Source organism: Cydia strobilella, chromosome 23, assembly GCF_947568885.1.
Source record: "Cydia strobilella chromosome 23, ilCydStro3.1, whole genome shotgun sequence".
Taxonomy (NCBI): domain Eukaryota; kingdom Metazoa; phylum Arthropoda; class Insecta; order Lepidoptera; family Tortricidae; genus Cydia; species Cydia strobilella.
This window is the reverse complement of record NC_086063.1, coordinates 7,647,050-7,664,475: the sequence shown is the minus strand read 5'-3', so window position 1 is coordinate 7,664,475 and position 17,426 is coordinate 7,647,050. Positions and strand designations below refer to the sequence as shown.

At 35.1% G+C, this 17,426-nt stretch overlaps 2 long non-coding RNA genes across 3 annotated transcripts; both read left to right on the top strand.

The window, feature by feature from the left end:
- The first annotated feature begins 8,644 nt into the window (after positions 1 to 8,644).
- Positions 8,645 to 11,493, top strand: LOC134751749 (uncharacterized). The gene is made up of 3 exons (XR_010128685.1): positions 8,645 to 8,699; positions 9,602 to 9,658; positions 11,431 to 11,493. It is a non-coding gene; the product is annotated as an uncharacterized LOC134751749 (long non-coding RNA).
- Positions 11,494 to 12,239: 746 nt separating this feature from the next.
- On the top strand, positions 12,240 to 13,952 carry LOC134751721 (uncharacterized). 2 transcript variants are annotated; one of them, XR_010128683.1, is made up of 4 exons: positions 12,240 to 12,272; positions 13,043 to 13,093; positions 13,788 to 13,805; positions 13,939 to 13,952. It is a non-coding gene; the product is annotated as an uncharacterized LOC134751721 (long non-coding RNA). The 2 variants fall into 2 exon arrangements; XR_010128682.1 differs by lacking the exon at positions 12,240 to 12,272 and adding an exon at positions 12,688 to 12,767.
- Positions 13,953 to 17,426: the final 3,474 nt, after the last annotated feature.

Here is a 17,426-nt window from a genome sequence, read left to right as displayed (position 1 = left end):
CACCATGAACCTCGGCACCCTTTGGAAAGCAATAGATTTATGAAATGAACTTATCTTTTAGTAGGATATCATAATACCGGCCACACCCCGTACCACGACACGCGTCACGTCTAAGTCTGACCCGGCGCACCCTCTAAAAAACAAGAGAATGATGATAAGAATTTATCTGTTACGTGAGAATGCGTATATCGCAGTACCAGCCACACCCCGTACCACGAAACGGGCCGCAAACCCCGACAACCTCCACAGCCAATTGGAGCAATGAAAGAATGCGTCACGTATAAATAGGGATATCATAGTACCGGTCACACTCTGTACCACGCGCTCCAATCTCGCCATACTCTGGACTGGACAGACTAGAATATACGAATTGATGAAACAAACTTAGACACCACATAATAATATGTAGAAATATGGTACGAAGTGAAAGTGTTTTTTTATACGTCATAATTTCATAGAAGTTTTACGTTTAAAATAACGCACTGCGTGTGCTATCAAAATTGTTACACTTATCTTGGTCTAACTCTAGGTACTTTATCTTAAGGGGCCCACTGACTATCAGTCCGCCGGACGATATCGGCCTGTCAGTTGTTCGGAACTGTCAAATTTTTGTTCTAACTGACAGGCCGTTATCGTCCGGCGGACTGATAGTCAGTGGGCCCCTTTAGGCCCTTTATGGAATGTCTCACTTTAGGACTAGCGGCAGAAGTTTAAACTAATTTTACTACATAAGATTCTACGCATAAAAAAAGCACCAAATACAAAATGAATATGGGGATATTGGGGATATAGTGGTACAGACATACCTCCCCTATACGCTATACCCCTATACCGCGTACCACGAAATGCAAACATTATCTTCCTAACCTCGATGAAAGAACATTGTGCGTAAAATCTATCGCTATCGGAGTTTAGTGGTACAGGGCAGACGGGTAAACATACTTTTGTTACTTGAAGCGAAAGATGATAAATTTTATTACTATGTAATGTAAGTTTTTATGTGGTTTATTCTTTAAGTAATTAATTTGGTAGAGAGGAAATTCATAATCCTTAAAAGCTTTTGGCTCTTAACCGACTAACGAAATATGGAGGGTGTTTTTTTTATCAGAATTTCAAAAAAAGTACCTTTTAGCTATATGTATGACCACAGAATAAGTAATAGTATTATCATACAGGACGACCACGCACCGCCCCGCCCCGATTCGAATTACCTCGCCCCTCGACACCAGATTGATGGCCGTTTGCCGGCCGCTCAGTACTGTTTTTAAGAAACTTACTCACACAATGACGCAGGCCGCGTGTACAGACGTGCCGTTCACACATAGAAACGCAAGTGATTATTGATGTATAACGTGTCCGCCCTGTGGTTTGACTGTTGAGTCAACCTGGTGGCCATGGAGACTATATAAAGGAGCCAAATCTCTATGTATGAAAAGTGTCCATCAAAAGACAGTAATTAGGCGGCGCCACCATACACCGAAATACTACCAAAAACAACCTACGTAATTTGGTCGGGTTATTTGTTGCCTTATATGGTTCATGTTATACTCATGTCCCAGAGCCTAACTAGCGCCACCGGAGAGATTAGGAACTATTATTTAAAGCTGAAAGCAGTCACTTTTGCAACAATTCTGCCATAAGAGATTGGCATCCTTTCTATACCATCCATACTGGTGGCTAACAGTTGCGTGGTAGTATAAGAATGTCACATAGTCTGAAAATTATATGAACTTACAAATGTTAATATAGTTGCCATGGCATGCGCTGACATTACGTTTAGCTACAACGCAATTATTACGTAGTAAACTTATACCCACATGCAATTATAGCTACAGACAATTTTTATTAATAGAACATGCGTACAGATATGTCCTTCAGATGTGTCTGTCCGACAAATATGTCCATGTATGGCATAAAATAAGACACAGATAGTTCCTGCCATACATTAACAGACATAGATCTGACTGACATATCTTCACCCCGCAAAACTAGGCGACTTCTTGAAACAAAAACGTAACTTTTAAAACTGACATATCCGATCCATATCGTATTTTTAGCAAATTATTGACGTATCTTAAAGTTCGAATCAGGCCGTAAGGGTTAGAAAAACATCCTGTATGTACATCCCTAGACATTACATTTCGCTATAAATCAAGTGTGAATCATATTTCCAATATTAATAATAATTTATAGTGTAATTTTTATCCTGTAATAAATAAATCTAAATCTAAATCTAATAAAATAAAACATCACCAAGCTACTATCTCTTAAAGGGGCCCACTCACTATCAGTCCGCCGGACGATATCGGCCTGTCAGTTAGAACAAAAATTGGACAGTTCCGAACAACTGACAGGCAGATATCGTCCGGCGGACTGATAGTCAGTGGGCCCCTTTACGGTTCAAAAGATACAGCCTTTAATCTCTCAAGTGGACAATTCAGTGAAACATGAGTGATTTCCTCCTTTGATTTATTAACGGACTAGCAAAGAAAGGATCATGTTTTTGCACAAAATACAAGTAGGGTAGACCGAGGCGAATCGGATCACAGGGTGAATCAGATCAGACTAAAAGACGTTAACTAACATATTGCTTATGACTGACGTCGCAAGCTAAGAGAAGAGATGTTCGGTGCTATGTCAGTGCGCTCATATTAATGCAATATTTCAAATATTAACGGATTTTAAATTTAATCCAATTTGCCCTGTGATCCGATTCGCCTGGGTCTACTATAAGCGAACGATCCCAATTTAGAATCTTGAGCTTATTGAGGTCATTAGAAAATAAAAAAAACATTTAATAACTAATAGGAATATATAGTTTGTCAAAAGACTGTTTCATTTCAAACATAGACAGAAAGAATCATACTATATTTGTCTTACACTAGTAGTAGCACCCAGAAGAAAAGGATGAGTATAGTTTTTTTTTGTTCTTATTTACTGACAATTTCGTTAGACCAACTATAATACCTATGGTTTTTTTATTTATTAAGCTGTTAAGAAAAATGTAACCTACTTTTTTTAAGTTATAATTAGGCGTAAACAGATTATGATATGTATATTTATAATAGGAATTATCTACAAAATACGAAAAGACTATTTTCTAAGAGCAAAATTCAGTATACCTATAATTCAAATATTAATTATTTTACCATGATACTGATTGGATGTTTTCACGGCTGATATACGATTTCAGGAATTATACCCTTGATTGCATTAAAATTGGAAATATCTATATCTATATCTGTCGGTGTGTCCATTGAAGATATACAGGGTGGCTAAAAATAAGTGCATTCCCGTTGCCAGGGAGGTTTTGGGATTATACTGAGCAACTTTTACTATGGCAACAACCCCGAAATCGCGAAAAAAAAATTGGCTGTTTCATACATTTTGGCTGGTCCGTTTTCTATGAAATGAAATAAATATTCTTTAATTCAGACCATGTCCATATACAATTAAATTACATGTAAAATTAATATTAAATTATATAATAAATTTCATTTGTTAGTAGCAGTATTAAGCCTTACAACTAAGGGAGGGTACATTTTTTTTTCACGATTTCGGGGTTGGTCCCATAGTAAAAGTTGCTCAGTATAATCTCAAAACCTCCCTGGCAACGGGAATGCACTTATTTTTTTAGCCACTCTATAATTAGGTCCTTTATGATTTGAAATAAGTTAAAAACCAAAAAACACAAAAAGGGATAAGTTCGCCTTTGTACATCTTATTATTTGTACCATGTAATTTTTAATGTGTATATTTGTACAATAAAGAGTTTACTACTACTAAAACCTCCTTGTGGCTCTGTGAGCAAATATCCATGGCTCCGCCATTTTGAAAAAAATCCAGCGGTGTCAGCATGGTTCCATTTTTATTGCCTGTCACTATGCCTGTCACTTTCGCACTTGCATACTTGTTAGAACGTGGCAGGCATGGTGACAGGTGATAAAAATGCGACCGTGCTACGGCCGCAGAAACTTAATAGGCAAATTTTTTTAACGAACCTGCTCACCAAATTTCAAGTGAATCGGTTGAGAAATACGACATGTAGAGAACATCCGGACATACGAAAGTTTACCCAAGCTGAAACGGAGACCTTCGCTTTCGCTCGGTCAACTATAAAAATTACGACAGTCTTTTATGTTCTGTATATGTGTTTGTTCGCAATCCCACTCACCCTGTATATCCAATACACATTAACAAGTAATACACAGAGCAATATAGACAAAAGCAATACTCGTAAAAGATAAGATAAAGGCCAATGACCTCCGTCGCAGCGTAGAGGCGTAGCACAGTCTACGCACGTAGCGTAGCGAGGTCAAGAGCCAAGAGTAACTTGAAGGCATGTTCAGATTGTTAAAACTCAACTTGGTTATACAGGGTGGCCAACTTGGAGGTATACAACTTTTTTTTGTCGCCATTTTGTTTTGGCGGTAAATAATTATGACAGTTGTTGCATGAAAATTACTTTGTGTAGATACGGCAAATTTGTTATGAAGCGTTATACTATAACTGCCGGCCTTAAATACTATATTTAACAAGGAATACTAAATATTTTTTATTTTTCATAGAAAAAAAATTACAAAACTAAAGTGTATACCTGTTATATGGCCATCCTGTACTTAGGTCCACATGAACTCTAAGTGTAAGGCCTGAGTGGACGCTCGAAGCGGAGCGTTCGGCGGGGCGTGCAGCGTGGCGTCGGGCTCACAAGTGATGTGAGCAGCGTGCACTAAGGCCGCTCCTATACGTTTGCATTTGTTTAACATGCACGCCGCACGCCCCGCCCCGCTGCACGCTGAACTCGAGCGTCCACTCAGGCCTTACACTTAGTATGTACTAGAAATAAAGTAGAATTTTACTAATGCTGTAATTCCGTAATGCGACATGCTAATGACAGACCAAAAAATTAGAAGCGATAGAATAAAAGTATCACTTTAAAAACCGTGTTACATACACAACATTTTCTGTTATAATTCTTAATTCTTCCTTACAATACGTACAAATTTTCTTTACAATAGGATCATCCACAATTCTGTTCGTCTAAATGAATCAATGTTTTATTTTATTTTTGTGCTAATAAATATTTCTTATTCTTATTCTTATCCTGAAAAGTACACGGCCCATTTTTCCTATTAGTAAATTATTGGCTGACGGCATATTCATTATTATTTATTATTTATTGAATGTCGTCTATTTAAAACTAGGCCGAATTTATTTTACAAAACAAGCCATGTGAAAAACTTGTATGTGATAATGTCTTTAATTGAATTACCGAAAGCAATTATAAGGTTTATGTTTCGATAATTGATCTAACATGGCATTTCAGATTATCGACTTATTAAATAAAACTGAATTGTAAAGAAAATTACTCATTTCAAAATTATCGTAGACATTAATTAATTAGGGTTCTCAAATGTTTGTACAACCCTAGAGAACGCGTTAGGACGGGGCATCATATCGTGACCTTGAGCTGTCAAATATCAGTTTTGTTAGACAGTGAGACTTCTATCCTAAGTATAATTATTTATTCGGTGCTATTGAATGGATATTTAGTATTTTCGCTTTGTGTGGTAGGGCACAGCACAGCGAATGTCATTTCTGACCTAGATCAGAGCCTTAGTTTTTCGCCTTTATTTCAGTCTTTGGAGTGCCCTGTAGCCCGAACGATTTTAATAACTTTGTGACGAATATATTTATTGTTTCCTTTTTTCATTTCTTTTATTGCTATTTATTTACAGAATTGCAAACCTTAAGTGGCAGTGGGCGGGGCACATTGCTCGCAGAACTGATGGCCGGTGGGGCCGGAGTGTTCTGGAGTGGCGTCCGCGTACCGGAAGACGAACTGCCGGTAGGCCTCCAACGAGATGGAGTGACGACCTGGTGAAGGTCGCGGGAATTCGGTGGTTGCGAGTGGCACAGGATCGGTCGGAGTGGCGAGCCTTGGGGGAGGCCTATGTCCAGCAGTGGACGTCTATCGGCTGATATGATGATGATGATGATGATATTTATTTACTGGCATGGCTAACCATCAGACTAGACTATCTAAATCAATTTCTATCGTATATTACAGCCCATGTCACTATTGAATATCATCAGATCAAATCACGGAACCCCTCTTCCAAACCTCCGGCTTGACTAATCCACACACGCTATCAAATTATACCCAATTTCATACTTGTACCCGCTAACTATATAAGCTATGGCACGGAATACAGACACAGATCGTGCAATATGAAGTGCTTCATCTTCTTCGTGTGGCTAGCTGTGGCACTGGCGCTGCCAGCGGTAAGTTTTTTATCGGTTTTTGCTAGGGATGTGCACTTCGTGCATATTAACCGGTTTTTAATTTAAATTAGTAGCGGCTTGAAGTGGTTTATGAGTAACTATCGCGGTAACCGATACTATTGTGGTCGTTTTACTTAATTTTATACTTAATATAAATAAAATTTTATATGCATAAAATTAAAATATGAAAAAAAAAACAACAAATTGTATTATTTTTAAAACCTCAAACCAAAACTTGTAAAAAAAAAAAAAATAAATAAATAAATAAACGTTTATTCAAAGATCTTACTTACAACTAAATACCTATTTTCTTCTGCCAAACCACACAGTGGTTTGTTGGCAGACGAAAGGAATAGGGTTGGTGTAGGAATGATTTGTCATGAAAATTTCTACACTACAACTAAAAAAATCCTTTCTTTCTAGCCAAAACCAGATGATGACCATGACCACAATAACCCGGTAATAATCCTTAACATCATTACAAACTAAAATCCGTCTGTCTACACGCTTATAGCTACATTGTTAAAACTTGTGCCAGGTGTTTTATTAAGTAAGTCTTGGTGCTGTTAAGGATCTCCACCACCCCTAGTCTTCATATAATGATGTTTACTGTCAAAAGGTCAAAATTTCAGTAACCAAAAAGACTCCTGTATTTTGGCCCTTCATGCAACAAAACGAAAAAAAATGTATTATGCCAGATATGGTGCAGTACATATACATGTACTTTCAGGCGTATTCGAATTTGAGTTAGTCGTTCTGTTTCCGATATGATACTGATCTGTTAGTAACAAAATGACGTTTTTGGCTCAAGAAATTTCACTTTTATAATATAAAGTTAATATATTAACATTACATCAAATCGCGCATCGACATGTAGATAAATATGACTTTAATTTAAAATTCATCACAATTATCATAATTACGCAAACAGATTAATGTTAAATAATTAATATTTTCTTTAAATCATTATAAGCTTTTTTTGGTTGACTCGCTAGTGATATAAAAATCTATTTTATTTCGTTTTAGCAAAACCAGAACCAACCTGATAGTGTGAGTTATGTTTTGTAACAACTATTGACAAAAAATAAGTAATGTTGCTGTAAATTTGACAGATAAAGTAGGTGGCGTCGTCTATATCCCTGTTCATTGTGCTATCTCTAGGTCGTCAAGTAGCGTGTGACAATCCAATAAGTACCTAAACGACGCCATACCGTACAGTGTCATCTTTTACATCTGTCAAATTTCCTCCACTATTGTACGGATCTCAGTATCCCTTTCTGTATGCTGTTGATTTAATCTAAATATTTTAGCTGTTACTTAACCCTATTTTATTTATATCTCTTTAGGGCCCTCCACATTCATGCGCGAATCACGGCTCGAAGCCGCGAACGCGAGTGTGGAGTCGATTTCCCTGATTAGCGAACTAGACTCCACACTCGCGTTCGCGGCATCGTGCCGCGATTCGCGCACGAGTGTGAAGGGGGCTTTTTATCTATTCTAGCAGAATGATTCTGTTCCTTTTTTTACCAGTTCTGTTATTATTATTATTGATACGAAACGTCAGATACGTAAGTCCCGGCCGAAACCCTCCTATAATTACACTTACAATGATTCTGGTCAACTTTACTGCCCCACCTGCGATAGAGTTTTTAAAAATAAGTTCGGCTTTGCCAGCCATGTCAGAGCCCACGCTCGTAATTAGCTAGGGTCGCCGTTGCCGATTACGGCATGGAGCTATATATATAATAAGCTATGTTTATAAATAATAAACATTTTTACTAAACAATCGTATGATATAATTTTCAGCGCCGTAGTATGGTAAATACTTTTACCGATCTATTATTATGTTTAATTGCGTATTTGTTATTACATTAGCCTTACGAGATTCTAAAAATAGTGGACGACAGCTTCTCCAAACGTATTTCCCATTCTTCTCTTCAAAAATTGACATTTTGACAAAAGTTTTTATACGATATGATGTATTTTAACAAAAGCTATGCCCCTTCGTATGGCTTTTCGTTTCAGATTTTTTGAATATCATAAAAGTTAGGAGCGAAAAATAATTCCGTACACATTTTTAAATGCTCCTAACTCTAATAATAATTAAAAATTGAATAAATTAAACAAAGGGGCATAGCTGTGGGTTATTTACATTTAACTGTTTAAAAATATTTTCTACAATGTTAATATTCAGGAAGGAAAATGGGACAGGGCAAATGGGACTGCAGTTGTCCCCTTTCGTCTTAAGTACAATTGGCTAAGGCTCATAGTTGGGGCCGGTGGAAAAAATAGCATGTGAAAATGTTATTAATGTTATTATACAAATCTAATATTATTTTTCGTAGGTACCATTATTTAATTTGCAGAGATCAAGCGACAGGGAGGATGATGATGATGATAACTCGATTTATGAAGTAAGTATATCTTTGTAATTAATGGCCGCCTTTATGTCATGACACGATTTATCGGCACGACACACTCAGCGTGGGACCGAAGTGTATGAGATTATATGAAGTCGCTATTATACTATCGTCGACGATATCGTCCACGATTTACCGTTTACGTCCACGACAGTATAGAGGCGACTCCATACAATCTTAAACATTTTGGTCCCCCGCTGTGTCGTGACGACAAAATCGTGTCGTGACTCAAAGTGTAAAAGCTAAAAGAGGCCAATAGCAAATGAAACCGGTAAATATTTAAGTAGTATGAGAAATACCGGTAATTTAAATAAAAAACTTTACGGGTTTACATTTCCTAGTTATATTTTATACGTATTATGTCACCTAAAATTAATTTCGGCCTTACTCCGATTTAAATTATGGCTAAATTCTGTTCCCAAAAATATAAAATAAATTATCTAATAATTAATAGAGCTAAATAGTTTTAGTACAGCCCAGCTGGTTTTAGGCTCTTGAATCCTTATTTTTATAGAACAGATGAATAGCTTTTATTTATCTGCGTGTCTATGTATTTATTTTCCGTATGTCATTTATTGGTTTTAAATACGTCAACCTTACGAGTTGCTAAATGTAATAGGTCTCGTGCGTGCTGAATATATTTATACAGGATGGCTAAAAAACAAGTGCATTCCCGTTGCCAGGGAGTTTTTGGGATTATACTGAGTAACTTTTACTATGGGACTAACCGCGAAATCGCGAAAAAAATATTTACTCTTCCATAGAAAATGGACTAGCCAAAATGTATGAAACAGTCAAATTTGCCATTTTGCCATCCTGTATAGGTAATCTTTACAAACTTCATTCGTCTTTATAAAATATGATTACCCTTTTTACATAGCATTTAATTGTATTAGAAATATGGGAGGTCTAACAGCGACCGAGAAGATGATGATGACGACGACGATGACGAAGTAAGTCATTTATTATATTTAATTAAAAAGTTATTTCGTAGCCTGTATTCCCAATGACTAAGTAATCAACCAGTAATAGTCGTTATATGGAGCCAAATTTCTGCAATTAGAAAAAGTACCTATACCCTAATTTTACCGTAATGTATTATTTTTAACTGGCAAACTATGTAAAATAGTTTTCAAATATTTTTGCAATGAAATCAAAACATTCAGGCGTAGAACCGTAGCCATGACGCGACAGAACCATCTGGAAGATGTTTATGTTATTCGTTTTTAAAGTAAACTTAATAACAGTAATAACGAATAAAATCGTTATAGAAAAAAATACACGCAAAAAGTCAGCTTGCTCTAGTTCTGTACCAAGACCGATATATTAATTGGAAACAGTTTGTCAGGCTAGGAGGCCGATTCTGATTTAACAATCTATTAAGGCAGTGTTTTTCAACCTTTTTCATGACGCGACCCCCTTAGTATGTACAGTCGCCATCAGATATATCGGAGCGGCCGAGTTGCTCACAAATATCTGAACACGCCTCTATTGTCATGGCCAGGGGTCGGAAACCGGTATTTGCTCCATACAAAAATACCGTTATTATTACGTTCTTTTTCGTTCTTTTGTTTATAATTTCATTTTTAATGGGACATTTTAATAATGCAAAATTGTTTTCTAAATACGTGATTCCGTCCTACATAATGAGCATAGAATAATTCAAAATATTGGCCTATTTCAGGGTTTTTTTTTAAAACCGGTTCCGAGCCCTGGTCATGGCGCTAGGTGTGTGTTCAGATATTTTTGAGTCCCTCGGCCGCTCCGATATATCTGATGGCGACTGTACAAAATGTTTCGCTTATGTATTGCTTCATGACTGCCGGTAGAGGCTTCGCGAATGCTTCGCGACCAGGGGGTCGCGACCCACAGATTAAAAAACACTATATTATGCTTTTCTTGGGGCTCATTCAAAAATCACGTGATCGTTTATGGGGTGTGGTGGTCAAATATCACGAATGATAACATGGAGGTTGGGGGGAGGTGATCAAGAAGATATCACGTGTAATTTTTTTTAAACAGCGGGAAAGCCAAAAACAAAATTACTCAACACTTTTCTCATATCAAAATAATTCGCTCTTAGGCTATTTACCCAAATAAAAATTGGCCTTGACTAACACTAGGCCAAATTTGACAACATGATTTCTGGTCTGATTTAACAATCTATTAAGGTTTTCGTCATGTTTTGCTACGATCTTGAGTCCGAGTCCGGCCCTCATTAATTAATTTATTGTTATTTTCTAGTCACGATCAGACAGTACAGTGTTAAAATAATTAACATTGAAAACACTAGTATTAACATTAGGCAACCTGATTACACTATTATTGCGTGCACTGTGGTAGTTAAATTAGGACGTCTAGGTTTTTCCTTATTATATCTAAATTGATACCACCCAGAAATAAATAACACTTACCAATGCTGAACTTAGTTTGTTCTAACAGTTTTGAATGATTCACGGTTAGTTTCACTAGACTTATATCGACACCGTGAACAAGATGCATGTAACTGCGTCGAAATATCGGGAGCTCGAAAACAATACAAAAAGTAAACAGACTTACGGTCCATATAAGTCTTAGTTTGTTAGTTATAAAAAATCGTAATTGATGCCTATGCGTTTTTCCTTGTATCGTACATCTATGTATCCTTGTATCGTATGTAGGTATTTAAAGATACGAAGCCAAACAATAGGACTAGGCTATTTTTTACACAAGTACTTTTTTACAGAGTTACTCACGATCAAGCAGCAGCAAACGATCCCATAGCGATAGAGAAGATGACGATGAAAATTCAACCTATGAAGTAAGTTTTTATAGTTTGTCAAAGGACTGTCTCATTTCAGACATACAGAGAGAATCCATACTATCTTTGTCTTATACTAGTAGTAACACCCAAAAGAATAGGATGAGTATAGTTTTATTTGTTCTTATTTACTGACAACTTGGTTTGACCTTTTATAGTATTATTGCTACCTTTTTTCCGCGACATTCATTTATTTACTATCTTATCGTATACAAGCCAAATCCTGTATAAGCCGAAATTCACTATGAGTCATGTCATCAGGCACCTCGCTCGCACTTATTGGTGTATACAAGATGCACTGCGAACGTGTCATGTCACTCATGTCACAACAACTTAAAAACAAACTAATCATAAAATTTTAATACCACTTTTGGCCATAATATTCTTCAAATATCTTCACAGCCATTGTTCGTTTAATTAAACCCCTTCTCCAACAGTTCTTTAACCGGAGTTTAACACATTGACCGGCTTTTTCATCATATCAGCAACACGCGTCCACTATGTCCACCTGGTTTTCATACCCTCATCTCGATTCCCTGCACTTTTGACCCAAAATTTCGAATTAAAATAAAGTCCAGTCCGCGATAAAGCTTGTCAAAAGACTTTCGAAAAAAAAACTTATCTTAAGCAGTCTTGCATACAGCATTTAGCCATCATTTTAAAGTAAAGAAGGATTTTCAATGTCTGATAACAATAAAACGGCCCTCTTTAACTAATTTATTGTTATTTTCTAGTCACGATCAGACAGTAGCAGTTCTCATGTCGAAGTAAGTCAGTGTTAAACTAAATACCATTTAAAAGAGTAGTATTAACATTATTTGATTGTACAGTTGAAAATTTAAACCGGTTTATCATAAATTTATGTTCATAACCGGTTTTTCTACCAATATGTTTACAGTTACACTCAAGTGTGATTAAATCTGGTCAACTCTAGTCACATTGTACGATAAAACATGCCTGAAATGACATAATTGGTGACTAGACTATAATTGTAAAAGTTTTGACTGATTCACGGTTAATTTCACTAGACTTATATTGACAGGGATATAGACCGTGATTACCTTTTGTATTGTTTTTGAGCTCCCGATATTCACGGGATTAAGGATCACGGTCTATATCCGGGTCAATATAAGTAGTATAATTGTAAAATTACGAAGTAGTAAATGTAATGCCAAACTTGCAAGCGTTAACCAAAACCGGTGTTGTTTTACTAAAACCGGTAATTTTACAATCTTTTTCTACCGTTTCAGAGAAGTTACAAGGTATTTAATTTTTACGTACTTTTGCTTTAATATAAGTTTATGTGAAAAATAGGCATTCTATGCTATTTCTGCGGCTCTGCCCGCGAAAGATTCGTTCAGTTTCTATCAATTCTTTCTACCCCCAGGGCAATGAAAGTACTTAGTTTAGTACAAAGTCTCCTAAATTTTACTTGATTCCGCAGTTAAGTCGTGAATATGTAACAGACAGATTGAGTTATAATAGTATGGATTTGAATAAGGAATAATAATAATAAAGCATTTGTATTTCATTATAGTCGAGACAGCGCGTAGCTGAACTATCTTCTTATTTGGACTACCTCAATGATGTAAGTACCTACCTAGAGCCAGATACAGATTTAATAACTTATTATTTTGATACGACGAATTCCAATAAGTCGTACATAAAACGAACGCCAATCACTAAAACGGTCGTCAAGATCGTATCCAGTTCAAAAACAACAAATGTGCCACTCTCAATCAAAAGGGTACTTATTGTCGGTTGTCAGTAAGGCGCTATTTCCATTTAGCATTAATTTGAAATCAACCTTATCGACAAGCGATAATGTGGTACCTTTTGGTTGAAAACGTCACAAATTGTTAAATTAAAATCAACATCCTGTTATAACAACTCATATTATTTTTAATCTTAACTTATATACAGGGTGGCTAAAAAATAAGTGTATTTCCTTTGCCAGGAAGGTTTTGGGATTATACTGAGCAACTTTTACTTTGGGACCAATCACGAAATCGCGAAAAAAAATTACCCTCCCAGAAAATGGACCAGACAAAAAAAATGTATGAAACAGTCAAATTTTTTTCGCGATTTTGGGGTTGTTCCCATGGTAAAAGTTGCCGAGTATAATCCCAAAACCTCCCTAGCAACTGGAATGCACTTATTTTTTAGCCACCGTGTATTATAACAAAAAATTATCAGGAGTGAATAATATCTTTGAATTAAAAAAAAATTATTTCATGTATTTCGTTATGATAAATGTTTAATTTAATCATTTTTGTTTTCAGAAATACGAAGGCCAGGGTGTAAGTTATTTATTAGATTGAGTTGATTATTTTATAACATTCAAATCAGTGTTTACAATATTTTTATTTTTCAATAAGAGTATTTTTTGTCTTGGTCGTAAATATTCACTGTTTTTTTTTTCATACCTTGCAGGTTTTGAAAGTAGATTACGTAAGTGCCTAAACCCTAAATTTACTTTTGAAGCGTCAACTATTTCGTATCTCAAAAACATACGTATAAGTATAAATACTCAGATATTTTGTTTTTTTTTTTAACAGACCCCGTCATCAAAGAAGTTCAACGTAAGTGCAATGAAAACATTTCTTTTAAGAATTTTTCACGTTTATGAAATGACTTTTTTCTGATTTTTATATATGTGCCATTCTCAATCAAAAGGGTACTTATTGTCGGTTGTCAATAAGGCGCTATTTCCATATAGCATTAATTTGAAATCAACCTTATCGACAAGCGACAATGTGGTACCTTTTGGTTGAAAACGTCACATATAGTCGCGTCAAGCAGTTTTTAATATGAATTTCTAGTTTTTATAAAATTTAAAGACACAATAATATGTAACCCAAAGATTTGCACTTTTGTAAATAAACGTTCTTAGATATTTTGTATAAATAAATGGCACTTTTAAATACAACATAATGCAATCATATGGAATACTGTAGATACAAGATATTAAAATACTGTTTAAAAAGTTGGAGTTAAATAATCATTTAAAAGCCAGTAATTTTTACTTTCAGAAATTCACGAGAACCCACAACCTAGGGGTAAATATTTAAAATTACTTATATTAAAAAGTATTTTTGTAGCTTAACACACATTATAATATCTTTTAATAAAAACAATTGTCTTGTAAAATTATATAAGTAATTATTTTAAGTAAAAACCTTACTATATTACTCTTATAAAAGGCATATTAATCATGTGTATTTTGTTTGAATGAGTAACTCACGATGTGTGGAATGAGTAAATGGCATTATAAACAGTCCTGAAATGTCTGGATCTTATTAAAACGAATATACACGATAAGTTTTTGCAAGATAATAGTAATTTTAATGTTAAAAAACCATCGTAGTTTCAAAAAGTTTGTAATATACTCGTAGATTTAATGAGATAATATTTAATACTCATTCATTTATTTCTATTACAGTCTCTCCACTTCTCATATGTGAGTTATTAATTGTGAAATGTTTAATATATCAAAACATTAATTATTTCTCTATACATGAATCTGTGCTTTAATTATTTTTTTTTTTTTTTTTTCATTTTATTGGTTTCCTCGCACGTAAATTTAAATTGAATTGCGTAGCTTATGACATGCACAATAATGAAGAATATTTCAATAATTTCAACAGTATCCTCCGGATAAGGTATTCAAATATTAAAATATTATCAGTCTTGTCTTAGTAATAAATTATTTTAAGTAATAAATAAATAAACACACAATATTGGTTTGCTTCTAAATATTATTTATTAAAAGTTTACTATGATTATGAAAATAGTATTTCTTTCAGTCATACCGGGCGAATAACAACAAGGTGTGTAAAAATTGCTTAAGTACAGATTTAAACTGCCCTTCAATATACAAAAACCTAAAAGACATCCATTTTAGCAAAAGTGCTTAAAATTAAAATGTAGAAATAAAACTACAGCCTATTAAGCCTACCGGTAGAGCCCCTGATGGTTACAATTTGTAACTTTCAAAGCAGAAGGTCCCAGGTTCAATCCTGGTAAGAGTATTTATTTGATTATCAACAGAAACGTCACTTTTGACACTGACAGATCATATTCATAACATATCCAGATGAAATTCATTACCGGTCTTCCGGTTCGAGCGCCATCTTGATAGTTAGCATCGTGATTAATTACTTTGTTTTTTGCTTATTAATATTGTTTAAAGTGTAATATCGATAGCTTATTATACAGTAAACTAATGTGGTAGTGTGCAGTGAATGGAGAATTAATTTTGAAGCGCGTTTAACCACCATCTTGGAGTCAACGGCCGGTAGTCCACGTGCTTCTTGTAAAGACTAGCTATCGATTTACAAGAGCTAACAAATCACCGTACACTGTCTTGTACAACCGTACAATTTTTGTCGTTTGTAAACCTCTCAATACCTTGATACTGGCGAAATAGTCCCACTGGGCTGAAGCCATAATTTTAAAAGAAGAAGAAGAAGAAGAAATTCATTACCTGTTGTATAATCAGAATAAGCATCCTAATATATAATATAAGCTTAGGTACACAATCGGTTTTAGACCAAAACCGTTCATGTAAGCTATTTAATCTCAACAAGTCGTTCATACTTTACAGAATTATTTCGTCTATTCGCCAAGCGGAAATGTAAGTCCTACCACTCCTACCTGAATTCAGATAATCAATGATAAATTGATAATGAATGCCGTGTAGCATTAAGTCCGCCTTTTGTCACTGTATATTCTTACTGTGCAATAAAGTTTAAAAATAATAATAATGCATCATTCGTCTATTATCTAATAGACGTTAATCATGTTTTGAATTGTTTAATAAAAAAATATTTATTATAGTGATATAAATCAAACGTAGGTGATGCAGATGTGTAGAAATAAGTTAAAAAATTGTGACCTGATCTTATTACCAATAAATTATGTCTATGTCTATGTCTATGCATAGAATACGATTTTAGGGTTACGTACCCAAAGGGTAAAAACGGTACCCTATTACTAAGACTCCACTGTCCGTCTGTCTGTCTGTCACCAGGCTGTATCTCATGAACCGTGATAGCTAGACAGTTGAGACTTTCACAGATGATGTATTTCTGTTGCCGCTATAACAACAAATACTAAATATTTAAGTGGTGCTCTTATGCAGCAAACGTGATTTTTTGCCGTTTTTCCGTAATGGTACGAAACCCTTCGCGTGCGAGTCTGACTCGCACTTGGGCGGTTATTTAACTTTACAATGCATGTGCTCGAAAAGTGCGTTTTCTACGGAGCCATATCATGCGGAAAGTACTACTTTTCCGCACTAGTGCTTTTTGTTTTCAATTTTTTTTTTACAGTACATATGGTGCTACTTTCTCGCACTAGTGCGGCAAAGAGCACTTTTCCGCACTAGTGCTTTTTGTTTTCAATTTTTTAATAATTAAACTTATTTGCCATGATATGTTTTTTTATTTACTCGTACACCATTCTATGATACACGTGCGTAAAGATGATTTCCGCACTTGTTGCATAAATAGCTTTTATCATTCTGTTTTAGGTCCCCAGCAGCTACAGCTCAGGCTCGTTTAAATCAAAGTTCCAGGTTAATATTTATTTATTTAAACTTTATTGCACAAACTAAGAATAATGTAGTTTTAATTAGGGAATGCAAACCGGTTTTTAATTGTACGGGAAAACCGGTTTAAAACCGAAATTTCATACAAATAAAAAGCGGTTAAACAGGTAAAATATATAAAAATGTGTCAGTGACAACTTTAAATTATTTCTAGATACACATAAAAGTCCATATCGCATTATTAAATAGATTTGGAGATAATATTTAGACCAAGGCAAGTTGGCAGCGATTTTGATATCACAGACTGCGCAGGGGTTATTTAAACATCATAATTTCATAGAAGTTAGACGTTTCAAATAACACTTGCACA